Here is a 23076-nt window from a genome sequence, read left to right as displayed (position 1 = left end):
CCAGAAATGGCACTACAACATATAAAAATATAATATAAGCTCTGGCGGACTTGGTTCTATGGTAGGTCTTAAAGGGTTAATGACTTAAAGCAAAAGCTCACCTTTCAGTACAATTAGCCTATTAAAAAGGAGATGCTAGCAGCATGTGTTGCTGGAGTACTTGCTAGTTGTGCTCCATATGACAGGAAGACCAAATAGTGGATGGAAGTTACTGACGTGTCTTTCATCCTTTCTCCCCTCACCCCCAACCGGTCATGGGAGATGGCTCCCCCTCACTGAGCCTGGTTCTGCAACAGGTTTCTTCCTGTTAAAAGGGAGTTTCTCCTCCTCATTGTCACCAAATGCTTGCTCGTAGGGAGTCGTATAATTGTTGGGGTTTTCTCCATATTATTGTAGGTTCTTTATCTTAACATATAAAGTGCCTTGAGGCGGCTGTTGTTGTGATTTTTTTTATTTATTAATTTTTTTTTCAGTTTTATTGCATGACATTGTTAATTTAGAAGGTTTAATTACTTTGGTTAATGTTAAATTATGGTGTTAAGCATTTATTTAAAATTTCCAGAGAAATTTCTTGAAATACCACTGTATAATTTTGAGGCTATATCGCCCACATCTAACTCCTATGGTCAGAGCATTTAGCCTCTATTTGGCCTAATGCTAGAATGACTCCGCTCATCCTCACATACAGCACAACAGGGCTTCATTCACTGTGGGATTAAGCCACGTAGAATCTGAGAGCAGCATCTGGGGCGACACAGTCTCTTGAGCTGTCTAAATACAGACGTGACCTTCCTCTGTCTGATATGGTGGAGGAGGATGAGCTTTGTTAGGACGAGCGGGGAGGTGAGGATTTCTGCCCAGCTTCAAGTGTACCCAAAGAGCAGTGATGGAAAGCAGCTGCATCAGTTTTTCCTTAAACACTGTCCCTTGAACTTTGAACCCACCCCATCCCCCCCCTTTTTATTCTTCAGCCTGTGGCAGGTCACAGCACGCAGCACCAGTGTGGCTGCATAGTGGAGAGCAGCCAGCGGGGAGCACCTGCAGAGGAATAGCAGGCGAGCAGCATTCCATCACAGGACCCCGAGACACAGATGTCATACGAGACGCGAGGGAGGTGGTTGGAGTGGGGGGATGAGCGGAAGGGCCGATGGCAGAGGTTTTGGCATGGTGGGGCAGTAATGGGGTGGGATAGCAAGCCAGATGCTACCAACAGATTCTTAATGAGGTTTCCCATCAAGAACACAGGGAGATGAACATTAATGACTACGGTTAAACTTGTCTGTTCATTTACTCCCCCCTTTTTCAATCATGCTAGGATGAGGTGCCCGACATGTTTTGGGTGCATGATAATTGTTTTTCCCCTCCTCTTTCAAGCCATATTCAACTGTTTTTGGGCTGCAAAGAGTGCAGCAGTTATTGGGATGAAATTTAAAAAAAAGTATACTTTTTTTCCTTTTAGGGCAATAATGTGAATTGTCAGTATGGTGTAGAGTGGATGCATAAAGATGCAGTTTTAATAGTAATGAGGTGGTGTTAATGCGGAGAATTATATTTGACTGTTATGAACAAATACAGGCACTGCATTGATGAGTGAAGTCACAGCCAGCAAAACATGAAGCTCCCTTTGTTAGTCATTGTCTTTACACAACAAAAGGATTAAAAGTATGTAACAACCTTAATTAAGGGCAGAGATGTTTGTATTTCTCCTGTGAAGGACAGCATGTTCTTGTATAACCTTTCCACAGCTACCAACAACCCAAGTGCTTGAATTGATTATTAGTCGCTTGGGAGAAAGCAGAAATGCTTTTTCTGCTTGCATACTTCATTTACCTGGAGTGGTCTAAATTAGTCCTGAGTGCATAAGCATGTCACTCAAGCTTTCTGGACACCTGCTGAACAAATTCGCTCAAAGAGCACACATACACACAAATGCACTCGGAGCAAGATCCTAAAATATGTCCTGCAGTCTGTTTCTGCCATATGGCTTATAATATTGTAGTGAAGTGTAGCAAGTCTAAATGAAAATTCACCCAAGATTATCTAATTAAGCAGGTGTGAAAGGAGCTTAATTCAAGATGGCTTTGGCATCTCTCACCAGTCTATGTTCAGTGCTACGAAGCAACAGTTCATTCAGCTGGAAGATGTGAATTTTTTTTAAATTTTTCTTTTAAGCTGGGGACCAAGTCGCACGTTTCCATTTCTCTTCAAAAGAAGATGTCAGAAGTGGTCTCGAGTTATAAAAGGTAGTGGTTTTATTAGCCACTGCTAGCCTGTGGGGAGCTTTTTGTTGCAGAGTGACAGGGGACTTAATAATGAAGCTCTCTAACCCAATCAACCCTGAATCAATGGAGCCCCTCTTTCCCTTCTTTGTCCCTCTCCTGTTCCCCCTACAGTGCCACTGCATTCCCAGCCTGGCGGGGCAGTGTCTCCGGGCCAGGGCCATGTCACGCACCCCTTCTGGCCCCAAACAACCATGGTGGGGGGGTCAGGGGTTCAAGTGCTCCCCATGGGGTAGTGCATTGGATGCCTAGTGACTCTCGGCCCCAACCACTGTCAACACTGGCAATTAATTTCTAATGAGAACAAAAGTAGCTCACCTCATATCTAGTCGTTTGGTTCACTGTTACTGCCCCATTCCCATTTTCCCGTTCTTCCACACAGTCTTTAAAGCAGGATAGTCTCTGTTGGCTCAGCGCTGATAGTGAAGCGCTCAGAGAACATTCCTTGCGTGCTGCACAGAGGTTGAGTGTAGATTTTACGGGCTGTGTTTCTGCTAGTTCCACAAATACCTGTGGTTCATGTGCATGCTGTAGAAGCTTAACCCCTTCTCATGTGTGACATCTGAAATACAGCTGCTGATTATATGATGGTATTACAAAGGCCTCTCTGCTACTGTATATCCCAATAACGGGGAAATCTTGAACAAATCTGCAGCTGGGTCTTCTTTTGTTTTCGTCTTGCGCTTGTGTCTCATCAAATTAGCTAGGTATTTAATTTGCCTTTAAAAGCACATACTGACATTTTGGAAAATTCATTTATTGGTTTCTATCAAGAGTTCAAGTTAGCAGATCGATGTCAATTTCATTTGTATGCACCTAATATGGAAATAACACTTGGATGGATTTTCCATAGGTTATCACTGAGGCTAGAAATGGAGGGAACAGCTAGTCTCGCTGAAAAGTAAAATGATTAGCTACATGGTACAATTTATCACGTGGCTAATTTGTCTTACTAAGCAGCACAGATTGCATATTTTTGGCTAGAAAGATCATTTCCTTCAGGATTTTTCTTTTTAAAACGGCCTTACTTTATATATACTTACAACTTGGTATATAACACCTTCCGAGTCTACTAACAGGCACCTTTCTGACTGTATGCAGGATTTATTTCAGGACTTGGGTTTGCTGGTCTAGATGCATATTTCCCAACATCATGTAAGAAATAAGCATCTGTGTTTATAATGCTTTAAAACACCCATTTTCTATACTTTTATATTGAGGATATGCTATGAGAAAACATAACAGAAGACCTGTGCTTTTGCATGCCTTTAATGCTTACTCTCTTCACAGAGCTGTTTTTAAAGTTAAATTCATATAGATTCTTTAACATGTTGTAGTTAAAGGAAACCAAACAGTCGTCCTACCCATTCAAAGGTACTTAAAGCGCAGTATCCATGTGTTGTGGTTGTGGCTGGTCAGTGCATCTGCGATCTGTATTGATAAGATTTCCTGAGGGGAAACAATTGTGTGAAATGCAGGAAGCCATTAGGAAGCCAGGGACTCATGTCTCTCCCTGCTGAGTAAATAGTGCCTGGGCCTCCCCGATTTCATCCACTTTTGAATGAGCCCAGCACTTGTAACAATAAAGGCAGGAAATGAACTGTACTCACACAGAAGCGTGCAGGATGCTCATTGTGTTCCTAATTGACCAAACTAGGTTGGGTGATGAAAGCAGACTTTTTTTCCCCCTTTGTTGGACAAAAATAACTCAAAGGTAGCATGCAGTAGGTGTGGTCGAACAAGCAGCTAATGAGGCGGTATTTCATTTCAGCATAGTTTCATTTATTTATTTATTTTTAGATCATTTTGGGCTGTTGTGGTCACGTCCTAACTGACCCAGTTTGTGTGAAATGGGACCTCACAGCTCGGACCCATGACTGCCTAATGTTGCCTGGTATTGCTTACATGTGCACATACACGAGCAATGGAGAAAAAATAATAAATAGTAGTGCATAGGAGAGAGCAGACGTGTCAGCACTTGGTACCTCATGTGCTGTGTGAAAACGATCACTCCCCACTTTCAGCTTGCTTATGATTTCCTAAGCTCATCTGGCTCCAACATCCTTGTTTTTTCTCTGTGGAAGGCAGCCATGACTCTCACCCAGACAGCATTACTTAAGTTGTCACCTGAGAAGCCCTCCTGGGGAAAGTTGTTTTGTCCTTGAGTGTAGACCATAAGCGTATTTAGGCTGATCTGTATTCAGGGGAGATTGGTAATGTAGTAGGGATTGAGGTTATGCCTCCTACCAGTCCTGCCGCTCCTAAGACAAAATTCAGCGTGTGTGTGTCTGTGTTGTGTGTGTGTCAGCACGCGCACTTTTAGCCATTAGCCTTTTCTTTCCGTGAACATTGGCTATGCACTAAGGTAATTGTAAACCAAGAATCAAATAAACCAGTTTCTAAATGGCCATTTTGGTTTCATTGTTGGGTAAAGACTGTGCGGCTCTCTGGCCCACTTTTTGTGCTCGGCATAATTGATATTTGCTTTACCCCTAGATTAAGTGACAGCTAAGCAGGTTAGCATTGAGGATTTTCCCCGATTAATTCCAAGAGTCCAATCTGAGCGGGCTGGCCATGCTCCCTGTATCATCCCGAACGTCTGCCTTACCTGGGATTTACTAGCATATGAAAGGGAAATGAGATCAGAGGTGATAAATCCTGCAGCAAAGCCTCCCTCAGTGAAAATGAGATGCCCACATGGTATTGTCTGTCAGCAGGTGCCCCTGCTCTCATTTCTGATAAATTGATTTTGAACATTCAGGTGATGGGAAGTGGGGTAGCCCTACTGAGTGCAGGCTTTTTTTCCCTTTGTATTGTGCTTGTAAAGCTATATGCTCCGGTCTGGCTGTCTTCCTTTTGTTGCAGTAGAGCCCCATTGTAGAGGTTACTCATTCACACCATGTCCACACACTGTTAGGTTCCCTCTATCCCAGCAGATTTGCAAGCAAGTAATTTAGGGGTTGTTAAGTGATTTAGCATCTGTCTTTGATAGGACCCTAGTGAGCCACAACTGCCACCCCCCTTTCCGCCCATCGCTGTCTGTGCCTGTGGCGTCAAGGCCTGCGTTTGAATTTCAATCAGCCCTGGATACATTGTTGTGTTTATTTGAGGGGGATGGGTTGGATGGGGTGTCAGTAGTAGTAGTAACTGACTGTGTGTGTGTGTGTGTGTCAATCAAATATTCAGCGTGACCAATGGGCAGCTCAATGGAGGCTAGTCGGTGTGTTCTCTGGGGGGCACACGTCTTTAACCGATGCCCGCAGGGCGAACTCTGCCCCCCAGTTCTTTAGTTGACTGGCGCCACCCTCCCTTCCTCGTCATACTCCTTCCACAACACAAACGCAGGCAGTGCAATCAATAACAGCCTCACCCTCCTCCTCCTTCCACCACCCTACCTCCCCCCTGCTCCAACCTCTCTTCCCTGCTTTATATCTATCAGCACAGTGTTTGATGTTGCTTCATCATTCTCTGTCAACACCCCCCCCCCCCCCCCCCGACACCTTGATGTGTGTAATTGTGTTAGATTTGTCATGGTGGCATAGTTATTTGGCCCGGCCCAGCTGGTATTAAGCCAAAGGGCGTTATTCCACGTACCTGCAACCCAGGCATTAGTTGTAAAATATCCGTCTCATTTTTTCTGTCATTTAATGGTCGGGCATTGTACAGCTACAAGCATTTCACCCCCATGTCATACTGTGTATGGTTGTGTGTGTGTGACAAATAAAAATTTGAATTTGAATTTGAATTTTATTTCAATGTGGCATTTTTCAGTTGTGGTTCACTTGGTTCTCCCAGTACCCTAAGGTACGTTCCGTCCTTTATTAAGGACCATTTTGCATTTTCTGATTTCCATTGTTCCCAACTCGCTCTGCTTCTTCCCTCTCACCAGGCAGTGAGGCATTAGCGATCTCGCATTAAAAATCAAACCCCACAGCAGATTGGTTGTAGGAAATGAGAGGAATTGATGGGGGGGTGGAGAGAAAGAAGTCTCACACATAAACAGTCAGACAGATGCCAGCATCATAGTAAGGCTGTGAAAAATTGCTTGGAAAAAATGTATCATTGGACATTTCTGGCACTGATTTTTCAATAGCACATTATTTCTTAAAGACTGCGCTCAGCGTGAAAATATTTTACAGTAACCGTTCTTATTTCCCCCCCCCCAGAGGAAAACTGGCATAGCTTTCCAAATATCTGTTTGGAAAGGAATGCAGTTGCATTTGTGTCGGATGTAAAGATTACTGTGTTAGTGCGGAGGCTGCGTGAGTACACGTACAATGGAATCAGATCTTTATTTGAAAAAAATGTTTTTTTTAATTGGAAACCTTACCAGTGACGCTCCCAATTCATTATCTTCATCAAATCGCTTCATCAAACAATCCTCATCTCCTAATGTAACACTGGATAATTTTGTTTTGCGAGGCTTTTCTGTGCAACCTGTTGTGCGAGGAAAATCTAATCAATACATTTGTTTCGTGAGAAACAGTGGGGGGATGTAGTGCGAGAGGGGGAAAGATGGTGCGCACAGGAGACTGTGCAATGAGGAAGACTTAAGAGGCACTCTGAGAGAATCCGTCCTTGTCGATTATGCACGCGCTACAACCTTGACAGCCACATTAGATCTCTTTCTCCATACACCAAACTACCATTAATAATGGATACATCTTTCTAGTTCTTTTTGCTTTCCTCTTCCCCTCCCCCCAGTATTGGCCCTTAAGGCGTCTACCCCTCTTTCCCTACCTCCATCCTGTCCTACTCTCCCCTTCCCCCCCATCCCCCCCACCGTTTCAGCTGCGAGCCCGCTACCCAAGAGCCATGGCAGGTGTGCATACATCTTACATGGTGCTGGCCACACAGCCTGCAGCACCCAAACAGTCATAATCAGACAGGCACACCCACCTGCTTGAGAAAGACCACTGTTGAATAGTTGAGTGTGTTTGCTTTCCCCTTTTTGCAGCGGTTCATGTTATCGGGGTTTAGATGAGGACGTTAGCCTGGTTTTGTTTCTCCTGACAGAAGCCCACAGACGGTGACAAATGAATGTCACACAAATTCTGTAAAGACACTGCGGATGAAATGGCACATACAAGCTATTGTTAACACTCATCTGCAAGCACAGTGGTAAAAGGCGTGTTTTATTAATATTATTTGCTGTTTGATTGTCACTTTTAGCATCACACTTATCATCCGATCCAAGATAACGGCCTCTAAAACACAAGCCTGATGTTTATCATCAGTTTTATCTCAATCTAGAATTGTAGGAGTCGCACAAAAGAGAAAAAAAGGAAAAGAAACAGCACACAATAGCCCAAACCGTAATACACAATCAGTAGGATCTGCTTCATTGTCAGGTATGTTTAATAGTGTGTCAATAATAGTGTGTCAATAATAGTGTGTCAATCTGCTCATTTATTTGTCCTCTTCATTGTTAGGCCAAAACTGACACCTCATCAAATAATCATTTATTGTATTTCCCCATTTTACCAGGTATTACAGAAGCTTTTCTAAAACATTTATTATGCATACTACATTTTATTCTGATGGGATTTGTTTTGTTTTTTTTAATGGTTATTTTTTTAAAAACAGAGCCACGGTAGGGGATGGTTAAGATTTATGGGTCAAATAATAAATAAATTGTTAGCTACAGGAGTATTTGTATGTGTAATTCAACTTTTCACAGTTTGCGAACCACCATTAAAAAAAAACTACCTGCTAACTACCTTGTGTTGAACTGGTAAAATGTTTATGGCACAGCGAGATTAGATGCTGCTGTACAACACCCAAAGACAAAACTACTGCAGCTTTCATTTTGGCTGCATTCCCCATAATAAATGGACAATAATTAAACTTAAGGGCAAAGTGTATACCAGTTTAACCTGATGTATGTGCAGAGTGGGTTGAGAGCGGGTAGGGTGTGTATTGCTTCTGCCGCTCATTACACACTAGAGTTTTGTGCAAGCTAATCTGGCTGAATCTTAGTTTTTTAGCATGAGCTGATGGCGCATATGAACCCTAAGACTTGTCAATGCATGTAATTCAGTGTGTGATGTGCATGGCTGCCATATTGCATAGATCTCTCATGCACATAACTCCTCATGTAATTGCTTTCATGGGATGATAGGGGATAATAACATGCATTCAGTGCATTTTTGCATTTAAAAGGCACTAATGCAAAACGAATCCTCCCACTGTGAAAAAATAAGAAAATGGGACCTGTGTGTTTAGTGCAGTAGCTTTATGTCGTAACAATAATTCCTGTGGAGGCAGTACTGGCCTCCCAAAAACTCTTCTCTAGTGGTTATCTCAATTTGTTTGGCATATTGAAGAGGATAAGCCTGTCCATACCCAAGCTAAAAGAGGCATGAGAAGAGATGATGCTGCGCAAGGAATGTAAACCTCTTTTAGCTTAAAATTTTATTGTCATGGCCCAACAGTAAACGGATAACGTGGTATTGGTGTTTCCTTGGTTTACGCATGCTCTGATGGGCTCTATCCATGCGATGACTGGTGAATGGTCTGCTATTTAGCGTACTGTGACAGCAGCATCCCCACATTTAGTGGCTGCATTTATGGCTTTCTGAAATTGTCACTCAGACATGATGTCTATTGAGTGTCTCTGTTGACAGGTGTTATATTTCCTTTCAAAGATGTAACCAGACACAACACCATAAACTGGGCTTGTTTGGATCCTATTGTCATGGATTGTCACGGTCAAACCACAATACAATAATAAAAAAAAATCAATGAAAAAGTTGAGTGGAGGGTGGCGTTACACCCACTTGACAGATTAAGGGCAGGTTTACAATCCTCACATGGCAGGAATCATCTTCCCTTCCCACTTCTCTGGGATTATCCTCTTCTTCTTTAACTCTGTATGTCTTCTACTGTATTTGGGAAGCCATTTGTGTAGTTTAAGCACTGTAGGCTGTTATGTTGCTGAGTAGGATAGTAAGAGTTCCCACTGAAGTGGTGACTTATGGCCTTATTGGTTTAGGTTTACTCAGAGGTCTCACACTCTGCTAACCATATGATCAACCCTCACTGTGTCTGTGAGAAACGCTGTCAGAAACAGCTTCTCAATTGCCGCTGAATAATTGGTGACCTTTTTCTCTACTGAGGTTCACAGCAGCACACTGTGGAGACCAACCGTGTGTGTGTCTGTCAGATTAACACAGTTGTGTATGTGCCTTTGTGCTGAAGCGAGAGGATGCCATAAAGACGGCCGTTGAGGGTTTTGGTCTAGAAGCTGGGAGTGTTGTCTGTTGGAATTTGCTTTCCTTTTCCTCATGGGAGCATCTTCCACTTCCCACCCGAGGCGATCTGTCTTCCTGTCATCTTATTGATCCCCTCCAATCCTCATTAATATGGGGAAAAGGCCACCGAGCCTGAGATGTGGGGCTAGTAGCTTCTGTTTGACATTGAGAAGGTGCATGAGTGAAATGGAAGAAATGATTCATCTAGCAAAGAATTATATTCTTTGAGCCAGACTACCTTCCATCTCTCCTCTTGGAATATGTCTGCCTCCCAAGGAAGGCTTTTATGAAAAGCACTGCACTTAGGCACGGTGTAAATAAAACTGCAATATCATGTCTGCACAGCCAGCCACGCAGGTGTGCTGCAGATTTTTGACCTTGTGAGCATGGATGACAAAACTCTTTTGAAGCAAAGGGTTCGCAGAAACAAGGGATTTTAATCTTTTAGCATCAAGTGGCCTTGCTGAGCTCAAGGCTGCTCAGAATCACTCCGGTGAATGTCAGCTCGGTATCTAGCTGCATACACTCTCCCTCTGTAATTTGCTTAGAAAACGGGGATCGGGAAACAGTTTCAGGTGCATTTTGATTTGTTGAGCTGGCTGAAAATTGAACATATTTCAAATCCACTCAAGATGCTGCATGTGGTTTTCCTTTTCTTTTTTCTCCCCCGTCCGTCGTTTTATTTTAATTTGCACTTCATTTACATTCATATTGAATTTGTTGTGTGCCATATGCTCCCTGACGTTGTCATGGGATACAAGCCAGACTGATCATTTCCTTTTTGGAGGCACCCGAGCACATTCATTTGTATTTGTTTAAAGTGATGAGATAAGGAGAGGAAAAGTCTCCCCTCAAGCAATGGGTAAATGTTGGCTAGAATTAAAATGTTAACATTGTGCACTATTACATTTCTGCTTGACACATGCGGGCTGCCAACAGGTATCCTCCAATATAATATCATGCCAACATGCAAAAGATTGTAGTCTGTGGAGAAGGAATGGACAGTTTGCTTGGATCCCATGTCAAACGAGCAGCTGGAGCTTTTGCAGTGTTCCTCTGGCTCGATCCAGGCTTGTTTGAAAATCTCTGCATGTGTTCACTGTAAACCAGAAGTGAAAATGACTGTTTTTGATACACAATAAAATGCCCTTGGAGGCCATGTCCAACACACTTGCCAGGCAGCGCTGGCACAATCAAGAGACTTCTGCACAGTAATTTACAGCAAAGCTTTTTTCCTTCAACCTGGTACGGCCTGGCAACATTTCTTTATTCATCCCCCTCCTGAACTTGTTAGTAAATCACGGCCATTGTGAGGTGCCAGAGAAATTGTCCATTAATAAGCACTATGCCTAGTCAAGTGGCACAAGAAGCGCAAGGGTCAGGCCCGCCTTCCAATCATTATACCTCATCCACTTCCTAGTAAAAGGCCCCTAGCTGCTCAGCTACAGGTCGCCATGGAGACCCAGGACGGGGAGTGGAGTGTGGGGTGGGGGTTGCTGGGTTGGAGAGCACCGCAGACGACCATTAGCAGCCCATTCTATGGTAATTAATGATCATCCCACTGGCTCCAAATCAGGGCCTGCAGAAAAACAGACAAGTCTGCTCTCTGAGAGCAAATGTCACTGTGGAAAGAACTGTGTCAGTGGACTGGAGAGGGCAGCCGAGGGTTTTTTTTCTCTTTTTAAAATAAATTGATGGAAAATGGTGACATGATGATGACTGCACAAGTGGAATGGAAAAGTAATGGATGTGTAAGTGACTTATATGTTAGATGGTTGGGTGGGTTGGGGGGGGCGTGGCTGTGGAAAGAAATAATCGTTCGTCCTTCAAAACATCCCATTTCACAAGAACAGAATAATTAACAAGAAGATTGCCGTTTTCGCTTACTTGACACATTTGACTGGTGTCTATCCCCTTCTGCTAAAATAATCACTTGTCTAATCGAATTATGAGCACTGTTAACATTGCAAATATGAAGCCCACGTTATTGGTTTTCTAATCAAATCTGAGGGCTGCTTGCCCTTAGGGGATTCTCAGTCAGCAGACAGGCAAGGCAGCCAATCAACCAGGCGCAGCGGCTTTGAAGTGCCGGCAGACCAAAACTACCCATCTCCCCCTCGTCCTTTCCTCGAGTAAATAGCCCCTCTCCACAACCGAATTCGCATATACCCAGACACAAAAGCAATTCTGTGGGCGACTGAAAATGCAAAACAAATGCCACACAGATGCCCATGTTTGACTATGCTGATGGAAGTGGACAAGAACATGGGGGAGCACGCTTAACACACAGCGCACACAACAGAACAATTGGTGGCACGCAAGCAAACACCGACGCCACATTCACGGGCCAATGCTGCTCCCTGACAAGCGTGATGTGTGTGTGTGTGCTCACAAAGTCTGGGCACATAACACACGCTGACACTACACCTTTATCACACAGACACACTGGGCGGATTAAAAGACGTTGTGCCAGATTCATATGCAGGTCGAAGGCAGGAGTGTGATTGCATCAGTGCATAATTGCCTGGTGTTTCTGAAGTACACTGATTCTTACAAGACAACCATTCAGCAACTTAAGGTGACAGGTTTATCCTTCTTTTACAAGTTTTAAGGACGGGAAGGGAAAAAAAAGTTCTGACAGCTTTGTGGTGCATTTAGTGTGGGGCTTGTGAGCTGGCCCGCTCACATGCCAACTGTGTTCTCACACATGCTTGATGTTTGCAGACATGTCCGTGTGTTCCATGCAAATGACGGGTGACCAAAGTAGTCACACGGAGGTTTTTTGGGGCAGCTGCCATGTATGTTTTTGCAACCAACGTAGCAACGATCAGCAGCCTGTAGCAACCAATTGCCATCTGTTGGGAGCTGGTGGTTGCCATGGGGTTGCCGACTTGTCTTTGGGCCTTTGTGAGTGAAGCCTAACAATTATTGCCTTCCCCAAGTGGAACTGCATGTGAAAATGCAGTTGTCTGACATGCATTTTAAACGGTCTTTACCCTGCTTGTTCCTCAGTATAAAGTTCATGCGATGTTTAATTGCACCCATGTAAAAGTTGTGCAGGTAACGGATGACCCCCCCCCCCCCCCAAAAAAAAATAAAATAAAAAAAATTAAAGAGTATTTTTAGCTGTAAATGTGTGTAAAGCAAACTGCCTCCTGTTTCGTGTGTGTGCACTGACTGTATGTAAGGAAGGGCAACTGTGGACAGTGTCCTGGTGCAATTCACTCATTCCACGCTGTTTTGCAGTTCCTTATGGCCTCATACAGGAAGTCCAGTTAATGTCACAAGCTTTAGTTGTTGTTATTCTAGACATTTCTTCTAAGGGATGCTGCATCCTCGTCTGTGCCATGGCAGCGAATTCTAGCATGTCTGTCACCCACCGACTCATCCCAGGGGCGCTATCAGTGCTCAGACTCTCACAGGCATGCATGTACACACTGCGTCCCACTCTCCTAATCCTTCTCTTTCTCCTCTCTCTCTCTCTCCCTCCTCCTCTTCTGCCTGCAATTCCTGTTTATCTCCCTCGCTCTGCCTTTGCTTTACCTTCCCTGTCCTCACTCCTCTCTTCCCCGCCTTCTTTGCTATCAAAGGCGGTGGAGAGTATTATCACCTCGAACCATCCTCTCTGTCGCTGGGCTAATGCAGTCCAAACCACACGCGCGCACAGAGGCACAGAAATGGAAATAAAGTATATACAGAGGAAAAAGAGAGAAGCCTTATCAGCACCCACTGGCTTCAGACCCTCAATTAATTTTGCCATTAACCGAATCCCATTACTCCCACTGCTATTACACAGCCATGACGTCTCACCCTCACTGGTGGAAGACGCTGCCAACACACATGTATTATGCTGTGCCTTACACACCGATGCCAGTTCTGTCTTTTCCAACTGACATCCATTTACATCCTAATGATGGAAGCAAATCCCAGTGCGGTCATGTGACCTGTCACCCTTCCTTGCGAGTCACTGAGCATGTACAGCTCTGCACAGCCCCATCTGCCACCAAATAGGAGAGGAGAGGTGTGATGGATAGGGATGCAGACAGGGAACGGCGGTGAAGTACAGGTGAGGAATAAGAAAAGGAAAGCAACAGGGTTATTAAGTGATAAGAGAGTGCATACCGCAGAGATGAGGTGAAAGAAATGGAGAATTGGGATTCTACCCACATCTCTACTTTTTCTTTTTTCTTTTTTTGACCCGCTCACAATCTGATGTGTTACTGTGGCCCCTGGGCTACACGGGGACCAGTGGTGAAGCTGTTTACTAGACTCAACGGCTCATTTCCTTTTGAGGGAATCGCTTGTAGCCCAGCCCCTCACATGCCTGATACCGATTTCTCTCCTGCCGTTCACCCTTGCCTGTGTCTGCAGCTCTCTCCCCATCTCACCACAATGTTCTCTGCCACAGCAAGCTGTGGTGCAGAGTAACTCGACTCCATTTTGAAACCCAAGTGCTCTTGTTTTGACTTTCCGACTCGCGGAGAAAGTGATCTTGGCTGCAGGGCAGAGAGGGACAGAGTCGCTTTCAGAGGGAATTTAAACTTCCTGGGTTTGAATTTCAAATACTGCTGATTTTGTTATTGTTTCTGAGTTACTAATTTATCTTCTGTGCCTTTCCGTTTGGCTTTTTTTCCCACCCATCTGGTATAAAAATTTCTTTTCTGTATTTGCAGACAAACCTGCTTGCAAAGCACTCCGCGGTTTTCAAGTGAGCTGCGTGCGTTGCTGTGTACTCGTAGCTTACGGGTTCGGGTCTGGTTCAGAGCTTACACTGCGCAGTAGATCATCCCCGCATCACACTGGAAATATCACAAAGCCAGGGTGCCCTGATGGTGCATTTGGCTGAGACCCCTGGTGATTGAATCGAACCCATGATGTTGGCTTTTAGAAATGTGTAATTATAGTGAAATTGGTGTTTTGATGTTTATATTACAACAAAAATGAATATTTATATTTAAAAAAACAAAACAAAACTGAATAAAGCTTTTAAGGAAGCATGGCAGATAAAAGCTGCCTCAGACCAAACAGTTGTGGGGACTACCTGTGGGTAAGTACCCCCTGAGGAGGTCCCTGGGAACCGTATAGCTTCCAAACCTTTTGTTTTCCCACTGATAATAGAAACTCTAAAGTGATGTAATAGGAAGCCAGTGGTAATGCAATGTCACCTCTTTATATTCTCTTTTGTTTTCCTGTAATCCTACTTCAACTTCTTGATTTTCTACATTGCTTAGCGACGGGTTCCCTGCTTAACAGCAAAAAAACCAGAACAGCTAGCGAGAGATGTGCAGATGTCGTTCTCATGAGTCAATATTGAGTTCAATTTCCTCCCTTTTACTGGCTAACATTAAGACATGTTGGCATGCTTCTGTTGTACCAGGTGCTGATTTTGTATTCAAGTGTTTGACCAGTCGATGTTAACTTCATTTTGGACACAGCTGATCTACGTCGCTTTAGGCTTGCTCTAAAAACAGAGTTCCCGGCAACAAAAGCAAACGTCAGCAGCTGCTTTAACTGTGAAAAACCTCCTAAATATGTAGTACTCTGCTCAATCTGACAAAGTTGAGAAAACACACGAATCTCTAATCCACCCTGCTAATTTCAAATCCCACTCTATCGTAACATCCCAGTCACTCACCTTCCTATGTAGTACACTCTGTATATATATACATGTGTGTTTTTTAGTACCTTCACCCCTCCTTCCCCTACCCTGACCCCTAATTCTGTGTCTCTCTGTCCTCCCCACCCTTGCCCAGGGGGCTCCATAAATATCATTTCATCCTGTGGAGCCGCTGACACGCTGCAAAGGGCCTACAATAAATAATTCACTCCCTCGGTGCAGCACAGGCAGACTCCCCCTGCTTAGGAATTCAGCATGAGCGTGTGTACATTAGGGTGGAAGGGCTTGTGTTGGTGGTGATAGTACAAACAGCTATACCGGGTTAACGTATGCTACATACTAACACAGAGCTATATAAAGGATTCAGATGATTTAGCATAGGGTGCAGACTCCATTAGTTCTTCACATTGATCTTCTCTCACTGACTGCTGGTCAAGCACACCAAAATGTCTCGCCTCATTCAAATGCCGATGTTTCCTATACATGTGGTATTTTTTCTAACCAGCATCAGGCCAGCACACTTTTTTCTTCCTCTGTGGTTCACAGCATGCTGAATTAGGTTGATCTAGAGGATTGTGCATGGACTATCACCTGCCCTCTTTTAGTACTAGCGCACTGATTTTTTGATGATGCTCAGGATTATTAATGCCAGTAGCCTGCTCTTTGCTTACTGAGCTGGCATGAGAGTCAGGCCTCCCAGTATCTAAGGGCCTAGTGATGGAGAGTGGCAGACAATGGAGAAGAAACGGAAGTCAGCGGGCGTTCTGTGGAAGCTTTGAGTCAAGAGTGAGAAAGCCGCGCCAGTCGTCATTGCACGGTTTTGTAATACAAGTCGGGGAACGGTGACAGACACTTTTCATTTGGTAGTTGGATCTTCCCTCCTTTCTTTCATTCTTTTATTTCCTTACACCATCTCACATTTAGTCAAGTAAATGTGTGTGAGTGACAGGACTGAGAAGGAATGGAGGCACTGAAAGTCTGTCTTCAGTCAGAGTATGTGATTAATGCTATATGTGTGTGCATCCTTATATCTGTATGTGGTCTACTGAGAGTTGTGTGTGTCTATACCACTATTTGTTCATGTAGTTTTTTTAGCCACACACTTGCTTACCTGCCCTCGGCTTCACGTGGGGAATGGTTAGTACGTTCTTGTCCACAGCCCATTCGCTTTGAACTTAAAAGGCTCTGGTTCAATTCAAGTCTTTTCAAATATTTCCGAGGCGTGTCTGTCTTGAGAGCTGTGCGTCTTTATCGACTGAACTGCAGGTAAGCTCGGTTGCTGGTACTTCCACCTAGATAGATTTTTGGTTTTTTGTAACTACTGTACATAATCTGAGTCTTATTAGTGTGTTTCAGCAGCCCCCGTTCGCTCAAGCTCCTCGCCACTCTCTGGTGTAGCTCTTTGCGCTAACAAGAGTGTTTTCTTGTTTGTCAGAAGCTTGAATGAACGCTACTCCAATAACACATAAACACACACTTTACTGGCCCACTCGAGCTCCTAATAAACGTGGCAACAAGAAGAAGTGACGAGCACAGTGGCTGGAGGAGGGCAGAGGGCACTATTGTTTGTCTCCTCCTCACCCTCCACCCGTTCTAATGGATGCCAAGGAAGGAGAGAGAGGCTGGGATTTGATTAGCCTCAAGCTGCAGCATCTAATTGCCCCTTCCACCAAAGCTCTTCCATATTGAAATGATTTATTCATCATCAAGCTCCAAACGGTCCCTTGAAATGGGCTGCCAGAAAGCAGGATGCTCGATCCTTTGCTCCCCTGCCTTACACTATTGTCTCTGTCATCGGAGAGCATAATGGGCGGGATGTTGCCATTGCTAGAAGGATGTAGGTTGGATGTTTACGGCTATGGTAATGGCAGGCAGTACCATTGTTAAACATTCATTATGTGAAGACTGTCTTGGCAAAGTGGAGAAATAATGCCCCATGTGCTGCTGCTGTGCCTGCCCTATGCCGCTGTATCATCTGTAGTAGTCGTGGCAGGCCCCCGGACCATAATACAACAACTGTTTAAAACACAAGTGTGTTTTCTCTGTATTTAATTTACATGGCAAATGTGCTTTTTGTCAACCCCAAGGGTTTATTTAAAGAAACCATACATCTTCAGCTTTAATAGACTGCTGGAGCTCTTCCCCCTTTCATCCCTAAGCTAAGCAAGTTTGTTAAAATACTTGCATCTAAAAATGCTCTGGGAAACTTTTAATCTTAGTGCTTTGCATCTACAAATCAGCCTGCTCTTATCCCTTATCCAAGAACACATTTCAACACCAGTGGGGCTAAAATCACTGTCAATCCCGAGCCGAAGAGCCTCTTACATAGTTAAATATGCTCTTTAAGGAAGCCTTTCAGCTTAGCTTTTGATATTTAAGCACAAGCAGGCAGTTGCATCGATTCTAAGTTATGAGCGGTGGACATTAGTTGGTTTTACTGGGCAGCCTGAGAGAAATGCGCTGAGGTTCTTACACACAGTTCCTGTTTAACTGTTTTTATTTAACCCTCTTCCAAGCACCCTGAACATCAGTATCCCACCTTAATGTCATTCCGAATGAGCAGCCCCTCAGAGGATCACTTTAACACCTAAGCAAATTGGCTTTCAACAGAGTTATATTAATATGTTATTGGCAACCGGCGAGCAGTAGGTTAAATATAGGATGCTGGTGGTGTGGGGCTATGGAGGTGACCCTGTTACTATTCAAAGGGAAACAAGAACCCCGAGTACTTTGGCCCCGTAGACTTGCTCTTCTGGCTTGCATGTAGGCCAGTTGTGCTTCTGTTGTGCACAAAGACTGACCATATGTAGTGTCAAAGTTCTGCCTGCCGTGCAGTTTTTTTCTCATCCCAATTGAAGCATAACCTAAAGTCTGGGTCAGCCAACAGGCGCAAGTGTGGAATGAAGTTCTGAGAAAAAGCATGTGTTTGTCCCTTGTATTTTCATCAAGTGTTGTTTCTCTCTGACCCGCTCGGTCCCTCGGCTGTGTGTAGCCCTGCTCCCGTTGACCAGATTAATGCTATTCCACAGGCATTGACTTAATCTCCAAACAGGATTGTTCTAAGCCTTGACGAGGTAATATGGGCTAAACAGATTGCACCGGTGCACAATCAGAGTTACTGTAATGTGACGCTACAAATCTGGGTGCTGTCGCATTAGCACGTTATACCGTAACCCTCGCAGGTTTACAGATTGCGCTGTGCTGTTCAGGCGAATTTACTTGTTTACTTTTAATTCATAGGAAATTATTATCTGCCATTGTGTTTTAATCATGCTACAGTGCCATTCAGTGAATGCGATGAGAAGGAGCTGAGAGTATCAGAGAGATGATAAATGCTCATCAAATTGGAATTGTCTCCCACCATCACATTACTGCCTGGAGAGGCTCCATCATCGCAGCCTTAGCTGCCAAGTGCTCACAGACGATGGAGTGGAGGCTGGAGGGTGTTATTAGGAGGTAGACTGTCCTTTACCTTGAAGTAATGAATTGTGTTACTTTTGAGTTTCTCTGTAAACCCTGTGTGTGATTTAAGTGCAATAACATGTGACCAGCCTCCTGGTTTAAACGGCCTGTGACAGCAGTAATATTGTTATAAATACTTTGGAAAATTCTCTGAAATCACAGAAAAACAGATAACTGGGACATTCAGGGTCTGCGCAAGCTTGTTCTTGTGAGTGTTGTGATATTTTTACCTTAACTACCTAACTTAACTTAACTGCTGTCTTATATGTAAAACTTTTGCTTCACCATCAGGCTTTTTCTGACAGAATTAATTACCGTCACCTGCCAGTGACAACTACAGCTTCTTGCCTAAAGTTGGCTTGCAGACTTGAGGCCGAGAAGGCCGACTGATAGCAGCTTGGAAAATGGGAAACTGAATGGCTATGTGTGCAATTTATTTATGTGTGATTAGTGTCAGCTTTTTTTTTTCTTTCCTTTTTTTACATGCTGGTTTATTTGGCTTGAAACAGGCACAGAGAGATGAGGGCTAAATTGATTCTGAACGAGACATAGTGGCTGGCTAATGAATCTGGTTAATTGACTGTGTAAGGGGCTGCCGTAACAGTCAGACAGTTAAGAGCAGCAGCAGCAGCAGCCTGCAGAATCCAGCCAGCTCATCTGTGGTTGCGTCACTCTGCCCGTATTGATTTTGGTCTTGAAGTCATGACACCTTTGAAATTATTGTAAGCAGAAAAGTATTATTACTGTGATCATGGCAATCATTACTGCTCCATCAGAGGCTGTTGGGTGTCTTGACACTCTTGTAAAGTGATTAGCCTCTTCCCTGAGAATGTAGAAGGGTCCCGCTGGGGATTGCAGACCCCCTTCTCCCTCTTGGGACTTGAACTGACAGTCTTGTGTGACGGCTGGAGACAAAGACCCCCCCCCCCCCCCCCCGAAAGAAATTTACAGGCAGCATTACCTAGCGGGCTCTTCTGTTTTGTAGCTACACCCTTGTTCCCCTTCTTTCAGGTGAGACTAGAAGAGTATTTAAAGAGATTGCAGCTTTCATTTCACAGGAAATGAAATGTAGAGCTTCCGACTGCGCAATGACAAAGAAATCCATGGTCCCTGTTCTTAAGCACATGGACGCCCACTCATGCACAGACAGCTTGTACAAACACTGTCTGAGGCATCTCCCTTGGTACTGGCAGGGCTCTCCAGGAGCTGCCGCCTCCTCACAGCTCCTCTTCAGATCATCAACACCTCACAGTGGAGATTTTATTACTCTCTCGATTGTCTGGATCTCAAGCTAGCCTCTGAGTTGCAAAGCACCCCTCCCTGGACTCTCCCAAATCCTCTTTGTTCTGTGTTTGTCAGTTACTACATTTATTCACTTAAGATGTGATACTCCTCGGCTACTGCCCCGTTTTTTATTTGGGTTTGTTTTTTTTAAACCCCCCCCCCTCCCCCTTCCCATGCTTTCCTCCTTCTTGCTCCCTCCTTGCTTGCTCAAGTTCAATAAGCAAACAATCCCACTTCCTCTCAACACCCAGCTTCGTTGCGGTGATTTGCCGTGCTTGTCAGGTCGAATATTGAGCGACACTATGGCCCCTGTCAACAAAAGGAAGGCCCCGGAAGCCAGAGGGCCGGCGTTATTTGTGTGTAGGGTGGATTATCTTCCCCACACGCCATTCTGCCTTTTCTCATTGTCTGGCGTGTAACCGGCATGCAGCATGCCGATGCCAGGATGGCTCCCTTGTGGAATACACAAGGCCCGGTGCCTGCCATGCTTTGGTAAAACTCACTTTGGCAAAACAGAATAATTCATGGGGTATTTTTGCACAGACAGCCGAGTTCTACACAGATTCACTGGCATCCTTGTCCACTGACCCTCTGGACAGTGTCCAGCACCATTTTCTTGATTAAACTCTGGGTGAGGAGGGAGAATAGCAAGCGGTGTATGTCACTGGGAGTGTTTCATAAGATGACCTTGTTGGGAGTGCTGTCAGTGATGTTAAACCATTGAACATATGTTCCGAGTTTTCGAGCCCCCTTTTATATCCAGCTCTCATTACTCCATGATGCGCGTCTGTAGCTGCCCGTGTTTTGAATTCAGCGCACGCCGTTTATTGTGTCTGATTGTCTACGCGTCTGCGTTTGTATGCGTAGGGCTCTCTCTCAATCGGACGTACAGTTTTCAAAGAGAGCGTTCTAGCTGTGCAGAGACAAAGAACACTCAGATAAAAGGCAGATTTCAAAATGAAGGAGGGCTTTTGGCTAAAAGCAAGCAGCGACCACCGGCATACCCATCCTCCCAACGCCGTGATTACGCCATGCTGAGCTGCAGTTGGCCATTGTAATCAATGGCGCAGCAGGTGTCTCGGCCCTCATTGACACAGGTAGTGACGCCTGTATGCACATTGCTATATGCAATTTGTCTCAGACGTAACACCTTTGGACACAGAAATTAGGCGTGCGCACCATACACACTGTTTGTTTTACCCTTGGTAATGAGATGCAAATAATCATGCATGGGGAATTGGGGACTTCAGGAGAGGGCAGAGAGGGAGGGGCTGCAACACATGTGTTTTGGCGGCGGGGTATTCTTAGCCAGTAAACCCAGCGCACAAACTGATTTCACGGCAGGGAGTCACATGAGGTGTCAAAGGTGTCATGCTAAAATGGGATATCACACCGGCCTGCTGCTGGAAAAATGGGGAGGCATGGCACGGTACTTCCGACACCTCCCGGTATTGGACTGGGGATAGCTGGGGTCCTGCTTTCTTTGGTGGTAGTGCACTGGCCTTGTCAGCTTATTTGCTTTTAAGACGGTAACTGAAAGCTAACAGGCTGCTTCAGATAGGATAATGAGTTGTTTCTGTGCCAGTTTCCTCATATTAAGACATGAGTGATGGATGACAAGAGCGAAAAGGGCTGCGAGTCGGGGGAAATTCACAGAATATCAAAATGCCAGTTGCGGCTGTAAAGTGTTTGAGTACTGATTCCCACAAATGCGGTTTTGAATGTGTAGACCTTGCATTTGCATGTGTAGCATATTCATGCAAACACGGATAACAGTCTAAGCCAGGGAGGATTTTCATCCCTCCTAAGGGAGTGAAAACCAACGTGACTCCATCACAGTGGAAAGGTTTCAAACCAAACCAGTGAAGTTCCTTTTATCACTTCATACATTTGTTTTAATAACTCCTCTACTTCTTCCTTCACATGTGTAGTCTTCTGTTTCAGCAAAGGCCTGAGCGCTGACATGTAGAAAGCCCTCTTTGTTGTTGTTGTCTTTTTCTGGGTCCCCCCCCCCAGTTTATACAATGTGACAGTGTCAGTTGTGTGGATTCAAAAGTTAACTAATCTCCCAGACAGTAGCTGTAAATGGTGTGACAGGGCCTCCCTTCTTTCAGTGTCACGCATCTTCCTGCATGCGTAGAAACTGGCATCTTGGTGCTTTGGGACCAACTGCAGTGGCAGACGGTGCATTCAAGGGATGGACTGTGGCATGCTGTTTCTACCATAATCTTGTAAAGGACTCCAAAATACCCCCCACCAGCTCAGCAGATATGCGCCATAATTTTGCATCCAAACCAGTGAACAGCTTGTCTGATATCTTGACTACAGTATCAGAGGATCTGATTAAAAAGGCTGCTGATTTTTTTTTTCATACTTTGCTCACTAACAGTTTACACTTACACCCTCAGAAGAAACGCTTAATAATATGAAAATGATAATACTGGATTTCTTTTGCTATTTGGACGATGATTTTGGTGCACATTATTTTTATAGTATTGCACAACAATTTGGAAATTTAAGCAAATGTGCTTCAGGTACTAACCCCAAAGGAGTTCTGTAAAGTTGGGTCAGTTTATCATTCTGTACTCAGTCCCCTTCTCACACAAGCCTCATGAAATTCATGTTCTCCTTTCCTATTAAAACCGCCTTTCCATATTGACCTTAATATCAGCCCGATTTATGCGCAGAAGATGTCACGGGACACGTGTAATAGAGGAAATTGTTAAACCACACCGGGGTGTCCAAGGAAATTGGAAATCGTCAGTGTCACTTTATTGCGCAACCATCAGTTGTCGAAACATAAACCCTGCACCATATGGCTATTTGTTATTCATTTTGCAGCCTTATTTGATGAAGGGCAGAGCACACAGGGACACATGAGGAAAATGTTACACAGGGGTCTGGACATTTGTCTTGATTTGAGCCAGAGTGAATGTCAAGATGTCTTTTGGTTCCACAGAGCTAATCTAAATGAGATTGACGGTATATTTCGTTTTTCTGTTCATATTAAGTTATATTTATATATAGCGATAAATAGATATAGTGTTTGTTTTACTTGGACTTGTGTACACACAGACTCTGTTGGATGTTGTGTTTTTGCTACTACAAGATTTTGCGCTTTAATTAATGATGATGATGGGTACATGTAGGCGTGTGGGTGGGCGAAGGCTCGAAATAAGCA

The 23076-nt window shown here is 44.3% G+C and overlaps 1 protein-coding gene and 1 long non-coding RNA gene across 2 annotated transcripts in view; both read left to right on the top strand.

The window, feature by feature from the left end:
* The window catches only part of neo1a (neogenin 1a), a 156066-nt gene that overhangs the window by 12181 nt on the left and 120809 nt on the right, over positions 1-23076 (top strand). The gene's annotated exons all lie outside the window — the stretch shown is intronic.
* LOC146525332 (uncharacterized) overlaps positions 1-23076 on the top strand; it is a 34556-nt gene extending 11480 nt beyond the window's left edge. Inside the window, exon 2 of the long non-coding RNA XR_014874905.1 lies at positions 1-23076. This exon is cut by the window's left edge and continues 5874 nt beyond it. This is a non-coding gene — a long non-coding RNA (uncharacterized LOC146525332).

The sequence above is a fragment of the Neolamprologus multifasciatus genome, chromosome 1, assembly GCF_963576455.1.
Source record: "Neolamprologus multifasciatus chromosome 1, fNeoMul1.2, whole genome shotgun sequence".
Taxonomy (NCBI): domain Eukaryota; kingdom Metazoa; phylum Chordata; class Actinopteri; order Cichliformes; family Cichlidae; genus Neolamprologus; species Neolamprologus multifasciatus.
Note: the sequence above shows the minus strand (reverse complement) of the source record. Positions and strands in the feature narration are given on the sequence as shown.